This window comes from Lissotriton vulgaris, chromosome 3_1, assembly GCF_964263255.1.
Source record: "Lissotriton vulgaris chromosome 3_1, aLisVul1.2, whole genome shotgun sequence".
NCBI lineage: Eukaryota > Metazoa > Chordata > Amphibia > Caudata > Salamandridae > Lissotriton > Lissotriton vulgaris.
Genome location: NC_141689.1, coordinates 685,142,963 through 685,164,711, shown reverse-complemented (window position 1 = coordinate 685,164,711; position 21,749 = coordinate 685,142,963).

Sequence of the window (21,749 nt, the reverse complement as noted above, 5' to 3'; positions counted from 1 at the left end):
TTTTTTTTCTTCTCTCAACAAAACTTTCCCAAAAAACCCCATTCCCATCCATTTTCCAAACCCTAACCCTCTTCCCCCGGGCTGTGTGGTTTTGATTGATGTGTGACTAAATGATAGCAATAATTCCACACACTTGCTGAGGAGGATAAGGTCATAGCAACAGGCTGGTGAAGGAATCCGAGGATATATTCTATTCTCACTCAGCTTGACACTCAGTCACTATTGGCAACTGAAAGCAGATGTTCATGTGCGCCATCAACTTGATTGGTCATCAAGAACATCCTCCTCCTAGACGTGGCAAATTATTACGCTGCTGTGTCCTTTACCTTCAGTACTATTTCTTGCAGTAGTAGCCAATGTCAAAGAAATTCAACGCAACTACTAGTTATACTTTCAATACTTTACAATTTGTTAGGCTGCATTGTGGCACTGTTCTAGTGTACCGTCACCTGCTATATTCTCTATCGTACCGTTCTAATGCTACGGTAAGGAAAACAAGGTTTAATTTTCTTTTTTTTCAGATGCTGCAACTGCCACTGTGTAACACCACAAGTACCACCGCAATGATGACATTTCATCCGCCCAGGATTGCCAACCTTAATCGCCATTTCGCGTGCAGCCAGCCTTGTGCCTAGCCCTATTTCCAAACACAAATTACAGGTAAGATAAGCGTTTGGGGGGAGGTAGTATAATGGAGTATTAGGAGAGACGAGAGACTGATAGTCCTAGGACTTTTGAATTCACTTACTCTGTGAGATGCTCTTAGTTTTGAAAACATTTGGGCCATTAGTACTTACACAACTTGAATCAAGATGCCATTACATTTCTGGACTGGTAAACCCCCATCCATCAGCCTCAAAAGCAGTAAAAACACGTATGCTAAGATAAAGTTTAAAGTATATTTATATATCCCTAACATAAATAATCTCCTGCAAGACCCAACCCACCCCTCTCTCGAACCCTAACGAATGTCCCTGAAAACGAAGTCCAAAAATGTAGAAAACCCAACTTCCAATTCCCACCCCCCAGAAGTCTTTAAAAAAGGGGCAAGGGACAGTCTCCTCCTACTGCTTGCTGCTGTTGACTTTTCGGGCCAGGTCGGCATGCTCCTTGCGGAGGGTCTCCAGCAGGGTTTTGGTGGAGGAGCTCCTGCTCGAGGTAGGAAACCTTCAGGGAAAGGCGGTGCATCCTGTTTTTTGCAACTGCTGTGGGGGACAGCTGATTTCTTTGCTGCTCGGCGGTAGTGGGTGGCTGCGGTACCCAAGCTCCGTACCGCTGGAGACCTGCTGCGCTGACTGGCTGATCCTGGAAACACGTACTCTGCGTGTCCTCCTCCTCCTGGGCCACCAGCCGCTGATATTCAGCGACAGTGGCCTCCAGCCTCCGTTGCCGGGCCCTTTCAGCCAGCTCCTTCCGTGTTGGTTGGGAAGGAGCATCTATATGAAGAAAGAAAGACATAGTCTGTAACCAATGCTCTTTAAGATTAACACAAAATGATTCAGAAGAAAGTTGTGTCACAGTAGAACTAGCAACTTGCAAGCGCAGTACATAACTATTGTGGCCAGTATCTATCTAACCTCCCACCTCTTCATCCTTGCTCTAACATTAGTGGGAGTTTAAGGAATCAATTCTACGAGCACTATGGACTCACTCCATTAGAGTCGACTATGACAGTACACCAGTCTTATTCTTCTTCTTCTTTCTTGTTTAGCAAAATTGGTACATTAACTTCTGCAAGCCGGCATAATGCCAGCGCAGTCAACTTGCACCCGAGAAAAACAGACGCCCGCCATGATGAGTGAGACAGACTTGCGTTACTGTACCAGTCCAGTACATGCAGGTGGTGATGCTCTTACTTTTCTATGATGGGTGACACTGAGAATACTCTGTTACAAGGGCTACTGCTTAATTAATTTAACTTTCACCCTACAGTGCCAATGAATACTAGAAAAGGAAAATGAAGAAGATAAAAAATCTGATTATCTATCACTGCACATGGTATGTATTTGCTTACATATGGGATGACTTTAGGCGCTTTGCTTTTTATTGAGTGAACAGTGATACATCCACACATGAATGACCGAGTTCTACTAAACTTATTAACAGAGGTAGTGAGTGGCCATTATAATAGCTGGATATATGCTGTGCTTGCAATACAAACTACTGCTACTATTCATGGTAGTATTCGGAAAAAATTACAACTTCTTTTTCTTGCCTTTCCTACACTGGGACGGACGTGTGGGTGCGGTGTTACATGCTCTTCAAAGTAACACTTAGTTCATCCAGTGACCGTCTACCCTCTCTAGATACACATATGCTATCTAAGGGTCAGATAGTACCATGATCCAGGCATCCATCCATTCAAACTATATGTCAATCATTCTTCTTCATGTCTCTCATCTGGACAAACCTTATGTTTTCTCACGGGGAGCACACTATGCCGTCTGCAATCTCAATAAGTAAGGAATATAAGAGCTTACCACTGCCCGCCACTACCGGGGCAACCCGCACAGCAGTTTGGTCCGGCACTTGCACCGCCTCCTCCCCAGAACTTTCTTCCTACACCTCCGCACTGGGCCCAGCACCAGATGTTAAACCTACAAAGTACATTTAAGAATGTTAGATGTCATAGACATACACCACTCACTAGTATTTTTTCTAGGAATGAAGAAATGTGAATACAGAAACCAATCTAATAATTTGTGACTGTCTACTCTAAAGTAAAAATGTCCCTTTTTCCAGGGAAGGGTGTTGTCTTGCTGCACTTTTTGGCACAACTGATGAATGCTTGCTTTTTAACACGCACCATTTTTCTCATAACAGACAGAAGCTTCACTTCGAAGAACGAATCATCATCACTAGGACGGAGGGACCAACGATTCAGCACCAAAAGGAAAAATTAAAGTTCAAACCAGGTGAGGGCTCGGCTCGCTCACAATAAATGTGTGAAATAAATCACTATAAGCACTTTTCCATTTTTAATCAACCGTTTATGTTTTATGACAAGCTTGATTTTAATAAAGATTTTTACTTTTAATAAAGCTTTAAAACTTAAATAGACTCTGTGGTTCTAGGTCAAGAGTGAATGAGCAAAAGGTTTTGCAATTTGCAAGCATGAGTCCGTGCCTCTGACACTTCTGGACTCTGACTCCGTACTCTAGTCCTGCGTTGGATAATCATCATTGGGGATCAATCATCGATTAATTTCGGAGCTAAATGACTCTGTCACACTATCTAGTCAGTAAGGAGATTGGGGGTTCTTCAAAGACTGATATCACTGAGATATGTGGAAAGTCTACCTGCACCTATTATAATTGATAAATAATGCACTATTTAGTGTCCATAGTTCTGTTTTTGCAGATGTGTCCCTGCAACAGTAGTAGTATTGATTGTCCTCCTATCCAAACCAAAAGTAAAGTGGTATCTTATTCTTTCTTGGTGGTCATTCACATTTTTATTGTTGGTAATTGTCAAAGCATAAACATTTAGAAGACTTGAAAAGACATTATGGACAATCCCAGAGGACTGCACTCAGTGCATAGAGATATTGCTGACTAGAATGGGAGTTTCGCTTAACACCTTTTGCCAAATGTGCAATCTTAGTTAGCTACACAGACAGACTAATAAGAATAATCTAGTGATACCGCAAGGGAGGGCGTTCCTGCTCAGGAACGCATCTTAAAAGTGGCTGAGGGAAATCTACAAGATTTCAATCAGTCACTTTTAGGACAATGATGCGTGACTCAAACCCTGCGCCTGCTTGAAGCAGACGTACAGCTTGTCGCAGCATTGGGGAGATAGGGCACCCCAGAGCATTGCTGGAACTGCGCCATCGTTGCGACGCAACTCCAGCGATGCGCCGCCTTTACGGCACAGATGCGTAACGCTTCGGTGACGTTTTGGGCCCATGGCGCACCATGGGTGGTGGTGGCGTGGGGCACAATTACTGGTGCATCCCTGCTACTTTGCAGGGATGCACCGGTAATTAAAAATCTGACCATTAGTGTCTAGCATTACGCAGTTCTTTAAACTACACTCATACATAATTTCTCAGGCCAATGAAATGAACACAAAATCGAAAACAAATAAGCATAGTAGCAATGCTACAGAGAAGGAGAGTAGTGCACCTGAAATGCAGAGAAGATTTAGAAATATTATTTACCTACAATGTAATCAGCAGCATTATTGCTCTTGGTAAAAAACAAACATTTGCAATATAATAACACACAGAGCAGGAGAAAACAGAGTAGTGAAGAAATAGCTACTACTACTCACCAAGCCAGTGGATCTCGATGCAGAGCAGGTCGATCAAGTCGCGTTCCCGGTCCATGAGATCCGTCCAGCGGTGGGTGGCCTGGGGGTGGCCTGGTTGTAGGTGCGCCGGACCCGAGAGTGTTGGTACATGGCCCGGCACACCTTCTCCCACCACTTCCGGTGCTCCCGGATCCCGTAGCCGCTAGTGATCTTGCCGCCTGCCATGATGGTCCTGGGGAGGCGGCGCTGGACATAAAACACTAGTGCGGCCACCCCCTCCGCGCTAAAGATCTCCCGGGCTGTGAATGTCTCCCCCCTCAAACGCCCGCACGGGAGCCAGCACGGGGTACGGGTCCCTTCCCCTTCTCAGGCTGCTTCCCGGCTCCCTTTACCATGGTCTGGGCAGAAAGGAAGGTAAATAATAAAGAAGAAATAGAATAGGGAAGAAGAAAACAAAAGAGTTAAAAAAAGTAGTTTAAAATTAACCAAAAGTAGCAGAAAACACAGAAATATAGAGCTAGAAAAATAGAGGGATAGATAATAAGTAAAATAGATTAAAAAAAACTTCAAACAAGCAAAGGATGGCAGAGATTGACAGAGGATACAGAAAACATGCCCAGAACCATAGCAATGAATGAAAAACAAGATGGCCGCACCCGTTCACGACCGCGTGGGTAAGTTCGCGCAAGATTTTCCTCGCGATCACACGCAAACTTGTACTAGTGAGCCGCACACTTTGCGAGATTACACATAGCGCCCGGAAACAGAAATACGTCACGCAAACAAGATGGCCGCGCCTGTGAACGACCGTGAGGGTAACTTCGCGCCGTTGCGCTACAAGCGGCTTGCTAAAACACACAAAACCTTGCGAACTAACACGCCGCAAAAAAACAAATCGCATATTCGCACAAATTCACGGCTTCCGAATTCGATCTCGTGCAAATTCGCGCCCCGCGAATCCCCCGAAATTGCAGAAAAACGAATTTTGCAAAACTGAAAGCACTCAGCAGGTGCAAAAGTTCAACCTCATCATTAGTAACCATTCTCTGTAGTGCATCCTGAGGGCCCCCTCCAGAGCTCAGTTGCCTACTTGCAACTATTCTATGACCCTGCTCTGACCCTCACAGCAGGCTCAGAGAATAGCTACAAGTAGGCCACAAAGGTCCTGTGAAAAAAAATTGCACTGCAACAAAAAACAATTACAGATAAGGAAGCAGGTGTCAGACTCAGTGACACATTAATCAACCCCAAATTAATTCATGTCAGTTGAAGCAGGGCAGGTGTGCTGCCTTTTCCCCCATAATCTACAGTGACGAACCAGAGGGTGGCAGTGATGTACCAGAGGGTGGTATGGGTGAACCAGAGGGTGGCAGTGGTGAAACAGAGGGTGCTGTGATGAACCAGATGTAGAAACAACATAGTCGTGACCGTTGCGACCCGACAAGTAAGTTCGCGTTTGCGAACTGGTACAAAACCCTTGCGAACTGGCAGAAACCCTTGCGAACCCCAAAAAAAGAAAAAATCCGCAAATTCGCGAGAGTTCGCAGATTTTGCGGATTGCAAATTCATGAATACACAAATTCGCAAACCGCGAATTTGCAAAATTCGCCCATGCTTACTTCAGAGGCTCGGCCGGGGTACACGGGTGCGCACTGCGCAGCATTTGTGCACCATTTTATTAATGAAGAGCCTCTGAGGCCTGGCGGCTGTGTCCCAGGCGTGTGTGCCGTGTGCACCATTTAATTTATTAAGAGGCCGGGCGTGCTGTGTGCACTGAGCACCATTTAATTCATGATGAAGTTAGGGGACTGCTGGAGCGCAGGGCCCCCCACAATGCGGGGCTGTGGGGGCCTTTGTTATGCCCCTGTCCACCAGCTATAGGTAGTGTGGAGTTCGTACTATCCCCATACATCCTGACATATCCTTATGAAGATAGCATATATACCTGAATTACGTTCGGTATGTTGGCATCTATTTCTTATTAGGTTCAGTTCAGACCCTTCTTAACTTATCCTACTTTACTGTCCTCACAGGACAATCATTTATAGGGATCATGTTATGGCTCGTTAAACGTTCCTGTTCTGTCGGATCCGCGACATGCCCCGATGTGTAGACGTTTTCCAGTATCTTTCTCACACCCCCTTCCCCGAGTGCCCCGTTTACATCTTCAAGGTACAGGTGCCTTCAATTAGGTCACTCTAATCCCTCCAACGATGTCGGAATCCGAGTGCCAGCCTCACTTAAAAATGACTCCTCTGTCCTTTTGCTGCCAGAGGTTGCTCTGGCCCATCCCGTGTGAGATCCTGTAAAATGCTGCTTATTCTGGCGGCCAACTTGGTGGTGTACTATCCATCTAAGTATCCCTGTGTAGCCATTCAGGAAGTTTATAGTCAATAATTCTTCCTAAATTTTTATGCAATTACCTCAGCATATGTGACTCGATCGATGTTGAAATCATCATTATTATAGGAAACTAAATAGTCCCTGGAACCAGTCATTATTTTTAGAAATTAATTCACTTCTTACAAACATTTATTTTTAGATATAAAAAAGTCTTTACAAGTTCCTATAGTGGGTCCGGACATCAAGAGGTAACGGGCTGCAATTCTTTTATTTTGCATTCCTTTTTATGCATGTTGTCACATCATCCAATATAAGGCTACCCCATCTCATGTCACTACATGAGTCCTAAAGAGTTAGGAGTACATAAATGTTTTAATTTCGTTACCAACTCAAGTGATCAGTAACGTGTTTCATTCAGATGGTACCAGGGGATAGAATCATTAAGTCCCTTTTCACTGCTCTGAAGTCTATGTACCCATCTTTGTTCCCATAGGAACAACAATTTTGTTGTATCTATTGTAGTTGTGATGATGTACGGTTTGTCAATTACTAGCCACTTCAGATCTTTAGGTGTTATTCATTTCCACAAAATGAGCAGTGATTTTCGTCATCGTTTTTGTACACTGCACATTACTCATGAGTTCTAGTATTCTTACCTAGACCCGTTTTGTGGTTATACACACATATTGTAAACCACAAGGACATTTGATGAAGGAAATCATATTTTCTGAATTGCAAGTAGTGTGATTCCTCAATTCCCATGGATATTTCAATACCAAATCCACAAGCTTACTGTTTTTAGTTAGTGGACAAACTTTACAAGACCCAGAGGAATAATGCCCAGTGACTGGGGAAGTCCCAAACCAATAGGCCCTATCTGGTTCTCATCATGGGCCCAAACCCCGACGCCTGGAGCGACACCTGGTGGCCCACCACCCTCGGAAACCCGCCAACCCCCACAGACCACGCACGCAACCTGGGAATCATCCTGGACTCCGAGCTCAAAATGGACTGCCAGATCAACTCTGTCTCATCTTCCTGCTTCCACACCCTCCGCCTCCTTCGTAAGACCTTCAAATGGATCCCCCTCGAACACCGAAAGACAGTCACTCACGCCCTGGTCACCAGCAGGCTCGACTACGGCAACGCACTCTACGCCGGAATAAACAAAAACCTCATCCGCAAGCTACAGAACATCCAGAACGCCGCCGCAAGACTGGTTCTCAACCTGCCAAAACACTGCCACATCTCCCAGCACCTGCGCACACTCCACTGGCTCCCCATCGAGGCGAGAATCACCTTTAAGATGCTCACCCACGCACACAAGGCCCTCCACGGCACCGGACCAGCATACCTGAACAGCCGACTCAAATTCCACGCACCCCAAAGGACCCTACGATCAGCCCAGCTTTCCTACGCCGTGGTCCCCCGCACCAGAAAGACCAGATTGGGAGGCCGCTCCTTCTCCTTCCTCGCGGCCAAAGCATGGAACGCCCTTCCGCTCCACCTCAGACAACATCACTCCCCATCTTTGCAAGAAACCTTAAAACCTGGCTCTTCGACAGACCCCCTCCTTGATGGAATGGAACCTGCACCCCCCCACATCCTCCACCCCTAGCGCCTTGAGACCCTTACGGGTGAGTAGTCGCGCTTTAACAAACTCCTGATTGATTGATTGATTGATAATCTCTGTGATTGTGGTCTTGCGTACACTATCACATTTTGTATGCTCGCACCTTTTTAGAAGGATAATAATGGGCTCTTTATATTCAAGTTATTTGTATTCAGAATATGTAAATTTTTTATTATGATGTTCCTAATATAATTTGATTCTGTACTGAATCTTCTTTGGGTTTATCAATTACCTCTAAGAGTGATTCTCTATAGTTGTGTTTTGCTCATTTCCAGGCTCTTTTTATCACATGTTCTGGGTTATCGCGATCCAGTAATTTTCCACTCAGCAACTCAACCTCTATCTTAAAATCTTGGATTTCCGAGCAATTCCTCCTCAGTCAAAGGATCTGTACATAAGGTAGGTTCTTTCTAAAGATTTTGGGTGAACGCTATGGAAGGATAATAAGTTGTTTTTTGTCAGTTAGCTTGTGAAACACTTCACTCCTCAATTTACCATTGTGTTGTTTAATAATTTAATCCAAAAGGTGGAGGGGCCTTGGTTGTAGTGGTTTAGGTGATATGAGGTAGAGATTTCTTCCATTCAGCCACGTAAGAAACTCATTGGCAGAAGTCAGGTCCCCATGCCAGATCAGAAGAACGCCATCAATATAACAATGACATATCCTAATTGAGTCCAAATAAGGATTTTGTTTGGGGTGAATGTGTTCTTTCTCAGATTAGGACACATTTAAGCAGGCGACATTGGGTGCTAATGGAGTTCTCAAGGAAGTACCATGGGTTTGTGAGTACAGAGTATCATTGTACCGAGAAAAAATCCTCATTAATGTCAACTTAGCCAGACCTAATATTAAGGATCTGGTGGTTTGGAAGTCCCAATTATCTGAAAAGAGGACATTTCCAATGACTCGCAATATCTGTCTTTGCAAAATATTTGTATATAGCAATTCAATATCAAATCTAATAAGATCTTATTTTGTCTTGAAATCGAAGTCTTTAATCAGATTAAGTACCTCCGTAGTATCTCCTAGGTATGCTATTATTTTCAGAACTATTGGTCTGAGATAAAAAATCACTAAATTATGATAGTCGTTCCAAAATGGAGGCTATCTCTGAACAATAGGTCTCCCTGGTGAGGCCCTGTAGCTTTGTGTACTTTTGGAAGTATGTAAAAGAGTGGGGTCTTTGGATTTTCTTTGATGAGGAAGGCTGCTTCCTTTTAGCTAATTCACCCATTTGCGAGTCCTTTCTCCAGAACGCTGTTGAGCTCTTTCTGAAAACGTGTTATGGGGGCTCTACCAAGGACTTAGTAATTTCTCCTATCCCGAAAGGTGTAAACATTCTGTTTTATAGTCCTCTGTGGTTTGATGACTACAGCACTGTGAAGTCCTGTGTCACCCAGTTGTGTTATATTCTCTCTCCTCTCATTATCAAATAAACCACTCAAACAGATTTTTCGAAAAACCCGGGTAATTCTCATCTAAGTTTAAAGAGGTTGACTTGATTTGTAGGGGCAAAACCTAGACCCTTGTTTGTTCAGGACTGTCTCTTGTTCTTTCGTGAGTATAATCTCAGTTGCACTTCCACACTATAAGTGACCAATCTTTAAGGAAAGAAGCATCTTCCAAAAATATAAGTGGTTCATTCTTCCTTTTTTTTCATATATATATATATATATTACCAACTGGCGGTAGTTAGGACCCAGTTACCATAGGAAAATGGCAACATTCTATTCGCAATACCTTAGGCACCGATTGACAAATCTTTGGAAAGTTTCAAAACAATTCTTTGTTGATATCCTATGTTGAAAGTTTGGGGGTGATTTGTTTGGGAGGGGCTTAGGAAAAAGGTGGGTCCCGAAAAGTGTTTCCTCCGTGTTAATTTCCATGTGAAACTTTAGACAAGGCTACAGGTCGAACTGGTGAATGGAATTACCTCATATTTGGCAGGAAGAAGGGTCTTGGTCTAGAAAGCACACTTTTGTTTATTTGGTATAAATCCGTTCAGTAGTTTTTGAGAAATATCAAAATTTACAGATATCAATATTTGGGAATTCTGCCATCTGATTGTCTGAGGCTTTACAAGCACGAGCTTGCTGCTGATTGGCCGCGAACAGTTGCAACTAGGAAATGTTGGCCACCATTTTGTGATTGCCTTCGAAGCGAGTAAGGGGAAAAAGGGCAGAAAAAAGTGGGAAAGAGGAGGGTATGAGCGCTGTGAGGTCTGTAGGATGGTTAGGGTGTGCGGTAAAGGGAGAGTGAAGCAAAGTATTCACCCCTACTGTTGTGAAAGTGCTGTTTTTCCCACTGTGAGATGGTGCTGAGGTGAGGTGCCGGTACACTCTAGGATGAAAGCTTGCGTGTAAACCATGAGCTGATCGCTGTATACTGACATGCTGTTGGCGCTGTAGCATACTGGCCGAAGTGAAGTATTTACTCCTACCGGTGTGAAAGAGCTGTTTTGCCTACTGTGAAATGGTGGTAGGGTGAGGTGCTGGTACACCTGGGGATAAAAGCGTATGCCTAAACTGTGAGCTGAGTGGTCTGTAGCATACTTGCAGAACCAAAGTATTTAACGTTAGCGGTGTGAAAGTGCTGTTTTGTCTAGAGAGTCTAGAGTGTCTTGAGTGAGTTGGTGCATAGGGGAGGTACTGTTACACTTGGGGATGAAACCATGCACCTAAACAGTTGAGTGCTGTAAACTGATGTGCTCTAGGCAGAGTAGCATACTGGCTGTTGTAGCATATGTGTGCAGGTGGTGTTAGTATGCGTTTAGAGTATAGCGGGAGTGGGAAGCAAAGTACTCACTGGTACTGGTCTGAAGAATCGGAAGTAGCGAGAATCCATGATTCTGCGAATTATTATGCAACCTCGCTAAATATTCGCAAACGCAATTCATGAAAACTTGCGAAAAAGCTGAAAATTGCTATTTGCAATGCGCAATTTAAGGAGAACCAAAACCAGGTGGTAACCATGAAGGATTTTTTTTTTTTTTTAAAACAAACTAGCCACAGGTGCTGTCCTGATCAAACACACTTAAGGAAACACAGTAGGAGCATGAGGACTCTCACAATTCCAGGACTCTACATGGTGGTCAGGTGGTGAAGGCTCCAGGCTGCCGCACGGAACAGATGCAGGATCCAGGAGTAAATATTCCGCCAGCGGATCACCCTCCTGGGCCAAACTGCGGAGCAAATTTAATCTAAGTACCGCCTGAATGGGGCAATGTTCAACAAGCTGATCCGGGACCTAGACCCCCTGATGCAACACCCAACAAGGAGGACCAATGCCGTGCCCACCCATGTCCAGATCTTATGCAGCCTGCACCTACTTACCTCCGGAAGCTTCCAGGGGATAGTCGCTGTTGCAGGGGGTATATCCCAGAGCACCATGTCCCGCTGCCTAAGGAGTTTTCTGGAGGCAATGCAGACCCGGCTACACCACTACATCTCATTCCCGACCACCCATTAAGACTTGAATGAGACCAAGCTTCATTTCTACAACATTGCACAATTCCCACATGTAATAGGATGCATTGACTGTACCCACATCCACATCTACCCTACTGCCCACTTAACAATTAGGATGCATTGTGGGAGGGGTAGTTTGTGCTTGGTTCTGATGAAACCTTTGTCAATTTCCTTTTGCAATTTAGCAAGCCACGATTTATATGATTTATATGACAAATTGTAAGCTTGTGTTGCGCTTTGTTGGTTCTATGAGGGCTGAGTGCCCTTTTCGACATTGAGGCTTGCTAAATTGCAAAAGGAAATTGACAAAGGTTCCATCAGAACCAAGCACAAACTACCCCTCCCACAATGCATCCTAATTGTTAAGTGGGCAGTAGGGTATAAATACCAAAAAGTAAAGACAGACTTGTTACTACCGTGATCAAGAACATTTACTGTTCGAAACGCGTAGGTGAGGAAGTTTTACTGAGATGGATTAAACAGCTTTAAACATCCGAGAAGAGTGCAGTGTTCTTTTTGAATTGCTCGAAATAATTTACGAGTCTTGTCCTTGACTCATCACCTGCACCAGCTGGCTGGCCCCTCCTCCTCCAGCAAGGGACGATTGCTTCTGAAAAGTTTACATATATATATATATATATATTCACTGAAAAAACTACAGGTTTCACACCAGTTATAGTTAGGAATTAGCATTTAAAAAACCTATTAAATTCACTGAAAAAAACATAGGCTTGACACCAGTTATAGTTCGCTGGAAATTTTACTGACATAAAACCATTGAAATTCCCACGTTATAGTTAGTTGGACTCACTATAACTTGCGCACCTGCAATGCACTGCTGATGACGTCACATATTACATCACTCATGACATGGTCAGTGACATCACTCATGACATCACTGATAACACCATCCAGTGAATGTTTGTCTTTCTGAAAAATATATATTTTTTTATATGTATTTGTAAAGTACAATGCAAGAATAAATGGTTAAATAAGTGTGTAAATGAATGTTTGTTTTTAAAATAATTGATTGGTTAACTGCCTTATTAAGTGTATCTTAGTGAATACATATATTAGCAAGTAACTTTTATGTATTGAAATGTATGTATCAGTGTTTCACTTTGTGTAAGTGGCTGTATGGGTTGGCGACTGACTCACTGTTTGTATGTGTTTTGAGGACAGCATATGTACAGGACTGTATAGATGTATGAGTGTGTGTATGTGTATGTTAGTGAGTAAACAACTGTCTCACTATTGTCTTTTTCAGTAACAACATATGTTTTAATCTAGTATATGTATTGATTTATAAAACTGAGTATATGTGAGAGTGAGAGATTATAAGAGTTCCTGTTTAAATTAGTGTGTGTTTATATAAGTGATTGTTTAAGAGAGTAAGTATGTGTAAGTATTCTTAGAAGTAAAGTGGTAGTGTGTGTATAGCTGTATATGCAAATACATGAATGTTCATTAGTTTTTTTGCATGTGTGAATATGTGTGTGAGTAACTTTTGGATGACTGTCAGTGTGTAACAGGATGTATAGGTATATCACTACATATAAGGAGTGAGTATATGTATGAATGACTATATAGAACTGTTTGTGAATGAGTGGATGTGTATATAGATGGTCATTTGAGATGTCATCAGTGATGTCATCAGTGATGTCACTGACCATGTCATGAATGATGTAATATGTGACATGATCAGCAGTGGATTGCAGGTGCGCAATATATAGTTAGTGCAACTAACTATATATACAAATTTTAATGGTTTTGTGTGAGTAAAATAAGGTTTTGTAAATGCTAATTCCTAACTATATATGGTCTATAACCTATGGTTTTTTCAGTGAATATATATATACATATATATATATATCATTCACGAACGATCCTGTCGCAGAGGGAACAGCTTGGCAAGTCGGTGCTTAGTTCGGGGCCAGGACCGGGTCCCGTGAGTTGATTTCTCACGAAAAGGAAAAACCAGCACTCCGCTCGTTGGAAGCAATGAAGATTTATTCAGACACTGTTACAGCCTACGCGTTTCGAACCAGATGGTTCCTTCTCACGGCAGTGTTACACAGTTGTCCTACTTTACTTGCAACTATATATCCTATGGTGCTTGTCAAAGTGCATTCTGGGACATGCGGTTCTAAGCTTATTTCGCTTATTTGTTTACAACATTTGAATCATGTTAACGTTTATATGCATGCACACAGTTTGCTGGAATGTAGGCTTAGTGCCATACATCAAATAAATGTTCTGTTAGCACTCAGACTACGTGTCTAGGCAGTGTCTATGGCTGTGCACTTGATTGGAAATCGTCCTCCATGTCTTTGCCATATATTCGCTTATCCGGCTGTGCAACAGTTTACAATTCCTCAGGCTGAGTGCCCTTGTCACTGCCAAAGATTAGACACTGATCTGTGCATATGCACCAGTTAATGAGAGCAAAAGTTTTCATTTAATCATGTAAAAGTTCCCAATGTTAGTTTCCCTTCGGCATGTTTTTAAGAGTACATTTGTTCAGAGGTGGAAGTGGAGTTCTTCGCTCTCATTCAAACCTGTCGGTTGTCTGGTTTTGAAGCGCATGATTAGTCTTGATTCTAATCTTCTAAGATTTTTCTTTCTGTTACCACCACGTTCGTGCTGCTGTATTGATGCCAGACCAAAGAAGTAGGTGTCCTTCCACGTTTTGTTGGTGTGGGTTGCTATGTAAACCTGACATACCTTGAATCATCCTCAGCGATCCACAAAAGCAGCGTTAGGTGACCTGCAAAAACGCCGAAGAACATTGGGTGGAGGCGGCCACACGCTAACGGACTTTGAAAAATTGTGAAAATCGGTTCCGGAGACGCCGACAATCTGCAAACGCCATGACTTCTTGGGTGAACAGAAGCGTCCGGATACCAACAGAGGATTGAGCGAAACGTACCAGCAAAACCCTTGCCACACCCACTGGTCGAGCGCCGGAGTGCTGGGTCGGAGGACGCTGACACTACCGGGAGTCTCCCAGGTAAGCGGAGAGGTGTGTGAGTGTAAAGCGCCGTATGTCGAAGTAAATGTAAATGTGTTTCGATTTATATAGCGCACTTTAACCCAGGGGCCTCAAGGCGCTTGCTTAGGGAGCCCGTCCTGGTATTCCCCTGTGAGATACCCCGGCCGGGTATCCACAAGGTGAAAGCCAGGCATCCCGCCGCGAGTGGCCGTAGTGGAGATTAAGCAAGCTATTGCCCAGAGTCGCAGAGTGTGACCCCGTGAGTCGAGTAGACACCAGAGCGAGAATTGTCGACTCAGTGAAATTTTTGAGCCCGAGACCCGCCGAGGCGGGGAATCGAACCCTGGTCCACGGCCGATCTCAGCTTCTGGGTCTGCCGCCTCTAACCACTGAGCCACGCTTCTCCACAAGTAAGGTCAATAAGAACATATTTCACTTGTTAACAAGGAAATTTTGATGAACGAAACGATTTCAGTTCAAGTCTTGACCTCGCTCGTTGGACTAACAAACAAAAAGACACTGTCAATTAATGATATCCCGCAAAAGGGACATATCAACAAACTAAAAAACATTGTGAAAAGCTGTCGAAAAATACTTTCAACTATAAAGAGAGAGCAAATTAATACAAAGATAATTGAAACATATCACCATTAATTGACTCACTATGGAGGAACGCGCCACGAAAAGAATCACACTCGCAGAAAGCATATTCCAAAAAGGCAGAGAAAGACCTGATCGTGGTAGAGAGGAAATAAGGAAAGAAACACAACCAACAACAACCACAGGCCCCATGTTAATTTCCATAGGGCCGTCGACCTCACTTTTAGCCCGAAAGGCTGAATGGATTTTCACCAAACTTGGCAAAATTGTAGGGACTGGTAGTCCGATGTGCCTTTGCTAGGTCTCAAGAAATGTGCTCCAGAGGATTTTGAGTAATTTAGGTTCAAAAAAATATATATATCTGTAAGCGCGCACCGGGGAGGGTACCAGCGCACAACGCGAGTTTGCGCGCGGAAAGCTGATTGGCTCTCGGGTGTCTGTAAACATTCCAAACAGTCCGGAGCGGCCGCCATCTTGTATCTCAGTAGGATCGAGACACAAGAGATGGCAAAAACAAAGGGGGAAATGACCAAAAGGGGGCAGGGTAGACCCCCCTGACCCCCTAGGATTGATGTGGGGGCCATAAAAGGGCCCGCAGGGCAAAAAAAACAAAAACCTTTTTTTTCGATTTGCGTGGGGTGCGCCCGGTACGCGCACCGGGGAGCGTACCATGGGGAAAAAAGAATGACAGAGATTATAAAAAATGTAGTCTTTTTTTAAAAATTGGAGGTAGTTCTAAAAAGAACTGTTTTTTTTCTTCTTTTTGTTTTATTTTTTTATTGTTTTTTTGAACATTTTTTACTTTTTTTGGGTTTTCTGAACAGTTTTATATTTTTTTTGTATTTTTTATGGGGAGAAACAAAAAACAGGGAATTGTAAATGGCTCAACTGGAGCAAAAAAAACAGAACAAATTAGGGATTTTATAGGCACTTAAGGTTATCCCCAGCACAGATGATAAGTTTTATACTTTGCTCACCATAGCAAATTAACTTTCCACAATATTTGCACATGATTTTAAAAACGTTAAATTTTGGTTGTATGATAGGAATTGTCGCTGTTGCCTCTGAACCCGATTGAGTTGGTTCTTTCGATGTTGAGGGTCTAGATGTTGATGGGGGTAGCTTACTGCAGAGGTCCCTTACCTCTGCAGCAGAATAGTTGATTGGGTGCCAACGGATCATGTGCCGAATCATGGTATGATTCCCGAAGGAATATTTTTTGTTAGGGTTCCCCCTGGACAGCTCAGCATCACAAATCAGACAAGTTACTTTCGCAGCTTTGACTTTTTTGAAACCCCTTGGGATTTTGTAGAACTGCCATACGAAGTGCTCTTTTGGTTTGTAGGGCATATTAACTTCAGGCAGGAAATGCCTTGTCTGTCCCTCCTCTTCATCATCCTCCTCCTCTTCTTCTTGACCACCAATGTGATCTTCTGGTGGTCTTTTTGATGGTGGTGGTGGGGCAGATGCTCCAGCTGCTGCTGCTATTGTAGCCATTTTAAAGTAGAAAAGATTAGAGACAGATCTCCAAACAGGTCTTCCTCAGTCAAAGGACAAAGTCAGAATATGGAAAAAGAGGTGGGGGCTTTCATCATTTTGCAAAAAAAACTGTTCTGGACAAATGAAAAGTGTTATTTTCAAGTCACATGACCAGGGCTTTCATCATTTGGAAACCAAAAGTGTTGTGAAGCAATGAAAAGTGTTATTTTCAAGTCACATGAGCAGGGCTTTCATCATTTGGAAAACAAAAGTGTTGTGAACCAATGAAAAGTGTTATTTTCAGGTCACATGACCCGACATGCTTACGCTATGCGCCCCGGAGCGCGTAGCGTAAGCGCGTCAGGCGATCGTATGCGCTTGCGTACTTCCGGGTGCGCTTAAGCTGTGCGTCATATGACGCATCACGCGGCTATGCGATACGTCACGATGTTGTTTTCGTTCGCGGCAATAGCGCTAATGGGAAGCTCACCGGTACGCGCCCCGGGGCGCGCAAAAGCACTGCGCTTACCGGTGAGCGCATCGGTACGCGCCCCGGGAGCGCACCGGGGAAAAAAACAAAAAAAAAAAAGAATAATACATAGTTATACAATATAAAATTCGGAATAAAACATATTACATTTCATACCTATAGAGATTTGCTATTAAAAAACCTATGAAATTCACTGAAAAAAACCATAGGTTTCACACCAGTTATAGTTAGGAATTAGCATTTAAAAAACCTATTAAATTCACTAAAACAAACGTAGGTTTCACGCCAGTTATAGTTAGCTGGAAATTTTACTCGCATAAAACCATTGAAATTCACACGTTATAGTTAGTTGGACTCAATATAACTTGCGCGTGCAATGCACTGCTGATGACATCACATATTACATCACTCATGACATGGTCAGTGACATCACTCATGACATTACTGATGACACCATCCTTGTGATACAGTGACAGACCTCCTTTCACTGTAATGTAACCCTTAAAACACATGTTCAAAAATAGAAACTACAATTTTCAAAAAAATGAAGATACCCATACCAGTTACAACAACCAATTTAATAATTCCACCATCTATATACACATCCACTCATTCACCAACAGTTCTATATAATCACTCATACGTATACTCACTCATCAAATATAATGATATACATATATATCCTGTTACACACCGACAGTCATCCAAAAGATACTCTCACACATACTCACACATGCAAATAAACTATTGAACATCCATTTATTTGCAAATACAGCTATACACACACTAGCACCTTACTTCTAAGGAACCTTACACATACTTACTCTCTTAAACAATCACTTATAGAAACACATACTTATATAAACAGGAACTCTTACAATCCCTTAGTCTCACATATACTCACTTATATACATCAATATTCGCATATACTACATTAAAACATATGTAGTTACTATTAAAGACACTAGTGAGACAGTCATTCACTCACTAACATACACATATACACACTCATCCACCCATACAGTCCTGCACATATGCTGTCTTCAAAACACATACAAAGAGAGAGTCAGTCATTCATGCATCTATGTGCTAAGTAATACCCCCACCAAACCATATAAACATTTATACTGATACTAAGAAAAACATCTAATAACCCATATACCTACACATGTAGCTACTCACCAACCCATGCAGCCACTTATACACAAAGTGAAACACTAACACATATATTTAAATATTTAAACATTACTCTCTAATATATGTATTCACTAAGAAACACTCAATAAACCAGTTAACCAATCAATTTTTTTTTAAAAAAAGCATCCATGTAAACACCTATTTAAACATTTATTCTTCCATCAACTTTTACATATACATATATAACACATATTTATTTTTATAAAAGACACACATTCACTGGATGGTGTCATCAGTGATGTCATGAGTGATGTCACTGACCATGTCATGAGTGATGTAATATGTGACGTCATCAGCAGTGCATTGCACGCGCAAAGTTATAGTGAGTCCAACTAACTATAACGTGTGAATTTCAATGGTTTTATGCGAGTAAAATTTCCAGCTAACTATAACTGGTGTGAAACCTACGTTTATTTTTAGTGAATTTAATAGGTTTTTTAAATGCTAATTCCTAACTATAACTGGGTGAAACCTATGGTTTTTTCAGTGAATATATATATATATATACATGTGGGCATTTGAACACCTTGTAACATTATATTTGCACGTGTTAGGACATCTCTACGATCACACCTACACAGTGAAAGTTGTGTACCATGATTACTGGATATTAAATAGAATTATTCTTCATGTCATAACTTAATGTTTATAGAGTACAATGTTTACATATGCACTTCGCACTTTGTTATAGATGTTCATGAATCTATTTATACAAATCGAATGTTTACATCATCAATTGAGGCACTTTGCACTTTATGGAAAAGGTTATGAGGTATTTGTACCCGTTATGTCTGTTATGAGATTGGTTATGACATTTAATTTACAATACAAATAACATAGTAGACCACCTTCAGTGGTCGTATACAGACCGCTGTATTATCCAGTGTTCAGGCACGTTAAAATGTTGATGTTCCACACGATTGACTGATTTATGTCGAACAAGTCCACTCAGCCAACATAAAGAAGAAAACAGCATGCGCCAATTTATAGGTATAATATATTTTTGTGTAATATCATTATGCGTCTATTTATGCTGTAAATAGGTATATGGTTATCACATTGAACCCAGTTCCAAAATGCGACATTATTCACCATGAACCCATTTAGGTTTGGAAAATCAAGTCCCATTTCTATGTTTAACATTGTGCTGTTTGGCGCGTATTTCTCAAATAATGTATTTAAGAAGTGAAAATGTCCTGGCTAGTTGTCAGTGAGCAAGGGCACAGCCAGTGCCCGAAACGCGTTTGACGGGGCTTGCACCCTTTTATCACAAATGAAATAAATCACTTTATGATTTCAAGACTGGCTCTGGCGTTTGATTGAGTGGTCCACGTACCTGTCGGCGCTGCACGCGCACTTGGAGGCAAGTTGGAGTGTGTGTAGATATATATATATATATATATTACCTACTGGAGGTCGCCAGTAGATATATATAGTTTGGACCTAGTTACCATAGGAAATTCCGAACATTCTATTGGGAATAACTTTGGCGCCAAGTGAGGGATCCGCCTGTAATTTTTCTTACATTTGCCTCGCTGCGCTCCGCTCCTTCCCTGAAAGTTTTGGGGCGATTCGTCAAGCGGGGGCGAGAATGTTAATTTCCATAGAGACATTCTGACAAGGCTACAGCTCGAACGGCTGAACGGAATTACACCAGATTTGGAAAAATGGTAGGGACTGGTATGCAGCAGTGCCTTTTGTATGTTTTGTGGGGGCTTCCTGCTTGACTTGTGCCTGGTGCTTTGTGCTCTGCCTGCCACCTATTTGGTCGTTGTTATTGCCCAGGGAGAACTGTGTACTGGTGGATCTGCCTGCCCGCCTCCCGCCGCCTTACTCCTTTTACCAGCGTGGAGTCGGGCCGCTGAGCGGAGCGTGGGCGGGGCAAAAGATTTCAACCCCCAACAGCCCTAGCGGCACCCAGATACAACTTTTCATGCCAGGAGGCGCTTAAAAACATTGTCATCCCGGTCGAGTGGGGGCTTCCTGCTTGACTTGTGCCTGGTGCTTTGTGCTCTGCCTGCCACCTATTTGGTCGTTGTTATTGCCCAGGGAGAACAGTGTACTGGTGGATCTGCCTGCCCGCCTCCCGCTGCCTTACTCCTTTTACCAGCCTGGAGTCGGGCCGCTGAGCGGAGCGTGGGCGGGGCAAAAGACTTCAACCCCCAGCAGCCCTAGCAGCACCCAGATACAGATTTTCGTGCCAGGAGGCGCTTAAAAAATATCATCATCCCCGTCTCGCGGGACACGTGCGGGACGCCGGGCGAAGCCCAGGCAAAGGGCGGGCCGTTTTGTGGCTGTTCGGTGGCTGAAGGAGGCTGGGCTGGGCCCATTCTCTTATATCTACTTAAGCCACCGTCTGTACCCTCCATCTCCAAAAGTAAGGTTGTCGTGCATTTTATATTGCGCACCCATGCTATGTGCGTATATATCAACTACTCATAGGAACTGTCTCTTCATTGCCATACCCTAAAAAGATTATTGTACCCCGCTGACACCTATAGGGCTCCCTCCCTTGTTGCCTCTCAAAGTAAATCCATCTGCTGAGTACCGGCGCTGGGGGGTACTTACCTGGGGTTTGCACTGTCACCATTACAGGCTGTTCTTTGGTAGAGTAAAGTAACTAAAAAACATCATTAGCTCTGCTACATAACCCTAACATCTGTCTGTTCATCTTCCATGGCTGCTACCCCTGAAAAAATTGTGCTGGCTGATGTAGGGGCAAATAGCAAAGGTACCCTGGATAAATATTTTATAAAACCTTCCCCCGATATGGAAAGGGAATGCGTACTGGCTCAACGTAGAGCAGAGCGTCGCCGCTCTATTGAATCTATTAAAACTAGACCCCCTTTGGTAGTACCACCCCAGATTAATCCATCGGGTGTAGGTCTGACCTCAGAAAATGAGGACCCGTTATCTACGCAGGGTATTCCAATGCTTCTGCGAGATATGCCCCCCTATTGGCTGCCCTTAATAGTGTGGGTAAAAATAACACATTAATCTCTAGTGACATTAATACGGGCATAGAAGTTATATCCGATACTCCTCGAGAAGTAGTGGGGAATTCCCAAAAGAAAGCTGGGAAGCGGGAGGTCCCCAAAGTCTTTGGACCGCCACCAAATAAGAGACAGAGGAGGAGTGGTCTTCCACAAAGAGGTAAGACTAGCCACTCGGACTTTGGCAAGGGCAGAAAGGCTAGTGTTACACCTGCACTCACTACAAAGGCTACTTTAATTACCGATTCAGGTCAAGAGGTCCCGCACAAAACAATACCTTCTACAAATACCCCTACAATG